This window comes from Marmota marmota, unplaced genomic scaffold (genome assembly GCF_001458135.2).
Source record: "Marmota marmota marmota unplaced genomic scaffold, marMar, whole genome shotgun sequence".
In the NCBI taxonomy this organism is placed as follows: Eukaryota; Metazoa; Chordata; class Mammalia; order Rodentia; family Sciuridae; genus Marmota; species Marmota marmota.
In genome coordinates, this window is record NW_025999977.1 from 5005237 (window position 1) to 5009495 (window position 4259).

Consider the following 4259-nt stretch of genomic DNA (forward strand, 5'->3'; position numbering starts at 1 on the left):
TAATTTCTTATAGATATTTTGCCCTAAAATATATATGTTCAGTTTGGCCTGATAGCCCCATATTCAGAGTTTTGAAATGTGTTCTTTGTTTGAATTATTAATAATTAACATAATTATTCTTCTCAGGAATTAATGTTCTTAGTCTTTTTGTGACAAAATGCCACTAGTAACTTCTGCTTATTATTAGTAGCTTCCAAATTACAACTAGGTTGTTGTTATTAAGGTTTATTTTTCAAGTAGGCACATTTGAAAAATGCTTCTGTGGGAAATATATGTTCATGAATTTCAGCTAGGAATACTGAAACTGCTTCATAAGGACAACAGAAATGGGGAGTCCCTGACCATCCCAAACTTATCTGCCATATATGGTGATTTACACCCTCCTTTTCCAAGCTTCTGGTGGATAGTTGTTCTAGGGTAAGGGCTCTGTGTAGAGAGGGGACTATAGTTGTGGGAGACTTAGGAATCCAAATCTACATGAAAATGGGGTAATAGCTTAGATATTCATTTGGTGATTTTCATCAGTGGATCTATGGAATTGGCACCACTCATTGCTTCCAAACAGAAATATAACCACTCAGATTTATTTTTCTACTTCTACACTTAAAGCAAGGATACTAGCTTTTGATGTATCATAAGGAATCATAATTGCAAACTGCAGATAGAAGAGAATACAGAAGCATCCATAGTAGAGACAAAGGTAACAAATTTTCAGTCATGTTCGGATGCTTCTATAGGAAGTTTTCCCTTCCCTCCCTCTCTTTCTTTCTTTCAGTTTAAATCACACAAGGAAAAGCAGGTCACTTTGTTAGTTAACTGTGTGTTGTGCAAGGACTTCTACTTTGGCATTTCAGTAGAAGTTCATGATATTCTGAGAACATCTTCCTTCCTTCCTTGCAAGAGAATACTTATCTTTATATTTTGTTTCACAAGATAGTGTGGTACACTACCATAAAGAATTGGTTATGTCTTTTTGGAAGAGTTAGATGGGTTTAAGACTGCACTGTTTCCAGTTGGTACTGGTACAAGTGTTGGTCTCCCTTCTGTTTGTCCTCTTTCACCATTGCCAGAGATCTCTGAATGACTCTCATGGACTGGCAAATGGTTGAGTGTGACGTGAGACCAGGCTGGTAGTGGCATTGTAGACAACAGTGTTTTAAAGAAAGAAAAGAAGAAATCTCAATTCTTTGAAGAATAAAATAAGTAAAAAAAACCTCATGACTGGAGTGGTAGAGATGCATATGAATGAAGACTGCTGTGACAGTGCCTGGGAGTATATTGGAAGGTCTGAGTGCCACTACCTTCTCTTCCCCAGCACAGGGTCTGGCTAAAGTGAGCAACAAGGTGGGTGGCTGGGGGTGGGGGGAGTGAAGACTGCTTGCATTTATTTAGTAAATATTAAATGTAACATTATTTATAGGTGTGGTGACACACACTTGTGATCCCACCTACTTGGGAGGGAGTTGAGAAAATATCTCAGAACCAAAAGCAATGTATTTCTGGACTGAAAGGATTTACTGAGTACCCAGTATGGTAATAGAAAACTCATCTGGACATAGGCACATTGTCATGAAATTTCAAAACAATTGGAACAAAGAGATGAACCTGCAAATTTACAGAGCTGGGGATATAGTAAGGTGGAAGAGTTGGAGAGGGACTTCTTACAGAGTCAAGAATCATAATGGCACTGAGTTTCTCAGAAACAGAGTTGGAAACCAAAAGAAATTGGAGTATTGCTTTTGCAATTCTGAGGGACCTAGTTATTTTCAATCTAGAATTCTCTATAAATTCAAATTAGATGGTAGAATGAAAACATTTTCAAGTAAAGCTTACCTGTTTTGGAAACTATCAGAAGATTTACTCATTCTGTAATGTCATACTGTAAAAAGAGTTTACTGTGGGATCTCAAAAGCAGAGAATTCATCATGAGAGAGGAGGAGGAGACCTCCAGGATGATGGTGAAGGAGAGGGGCAGAGATGAGAGGCTCTGGGAGTGCCTTCAGGACAATAAAATCAATAAAATGACATACTATATGTACTCGAATGTTTCTAGAACAAAATTTGGGGGTCGAACGATAGAACACTCAGCAGAGGAAATGATCTGTAGTGTACTAAAACAAATGTGTAGGGAAAAAAAAGTAATAATATGCAATTTTGTTCAGCTGCTAGTAATATTTCATTTATATGTAAATATAGAGATATATGTAGCTTTCTATACATGTAGTAGGTTGGCTTTAATTTAGTATACTTGATGCAGAAACAAAACAATAAGAGTACAAAAGTGCCAAGCAGAACATAAAACATATTTTCATAGTGATGTAAAACATATTTTCATAATAATGTGAAATGCCTAATATCTGCCAATTAAAATAGAGATAAACTTAGGAAGGATGTGGAGGATGGAAAATACATAAGAGAGGAAATGTGTATGTGTATGTGAAAGCTAAATCTTTATCTTTTGTGGTGGGAAGTTCATGAAAAATGGCCAGAGCTTTAGAATTAAGAAAAAACAATGTAGGAATGCTATTTTCTGACCTCTAATGGTAAATACTGAAAGTCAGCTGAATTTTTTTAAGTGATTTTTCATAAAAAGAAATAGTGAATGAGAGCAGGATAGAAAAACTGCTCATTTCTTAGTAGGGCTTATCGACAGAATTCCTCTTTATATTGTATTTTTCAAATAAAAAAATATTTTTAAAAAGCTTAGGTCAGAGCTGGCATGGTGGTGCATGCCTGTAGTAATCCCAGCGGCTCGGGAGGCTGAGACAGGATGATTGTGAGTTCAAAGCCAGCCTCAGCAAAAGTGAGGTGCTAAGCAACTCAGACCCTGTTTCTAAATAAAATACAAAATAGGGCTGAGGATATGGTTCAGTGGTCGAATGCTCCTGAGTTCAATCCTTGGTACCCCCACTTCCAAAAAAAAAAAAAAAACTTAGGNAGGGGTGGTCCTAGGTTTCAGCAGCAAAAGGACTGTGGTAACTGCACAGTTCTCATTTGCCAAGGCACAGGGCAGCACATCTGCTAATTTTCTGCCAGACCCAGCTTCCCCCTGGTGAAGGCTTAGCAGTCACCATTTAAGAGAGTATATCACCATTCTGATCACTTTAGATAATTTGCTTTCTAGAACTAGCTAACATAACTACTATTCATTCAACTGAGTTTTCTCCAAAAAAGCTCTGGGTCCTCTTGGATAAATTACTAACAGTACTATTTATTTCATAATTGAAGGTGGAAGAATGTAATTTTTGCAAGGTCTTTCAAGAGTTTTAAGAGTTTTTGCCCCGTGGTTTTATAAAGACCAGAAGCTATCTGAGGCATTCATGATTTCTCTTTAGCATTACTTAATGAAAACCTGAAGTAATCATGTAACTGCTTACGGTATCTGTTTGTTTCATTATATATAGATGAATAATTTGTTTTTAAAGTCCTGTTTGAATCATGAGTTTCCCTTCTGTGTTTCAAAAGACTTGCAGCTAATCTAAGAAACTGGTGACATTAATGTGCATGTATGTATCTAAACACCCACACATTTGTGATTTAAATGGGAGAAATCTTGCTAATCTATATGCCACAGAAGAGCAAAATTTTATCTAAATTGATACTGCATAAACTTTTTTATAAGGCATAGGAAGCGCATGATTTTTTTTTTTGTTTGCCCATGCAATTGGTAATGGATGGTAACTTAATAAATTTGTGTGATATAAAAGTAGTGTATCATGTTCCACCACTTGATGTTATCCCTTCCCTTTTCTGCAAAGGTACTATTGGCTGGAAGAAAAACATTTTGGGTAGCTTTATATGACAATAGTCTTTCCCTATATAGTTTTTCTATAAAAACTGGTTTTGTAATCATGAGTGGTAAAGGGCAGGTCAAATCAAGGTGGATGAATCTTAAATTGAATACACCTGCCTGCCATCGCTGTTCCTTCAACTGAGTGCTGCACATCATGGGCTCTGTCTGTGAGAGAAAAATCCCGGTGCTTGGTGTCCTTGCATGACATGGAGTTTTGCATGTAGATCGATTTAAAATGTACCTCTTGTTTACATAATTTGCATAATTTTAAAAGATAATGTTGCCAAACTTTGGAAATGTTAATGTTCAAACTGAAAATCTCCACTACATGTAACTTTCTTCCTCTGGATCAGTACGTGGCTTACAATCCCAGCCAGTGGTTTGATCTGTTCCAGTGTCAACTGCCATGTGCTCTGCTTCAAGGGGGAACTAGTCTTTTGTGAATTTTTTGTACATAATTATTTGT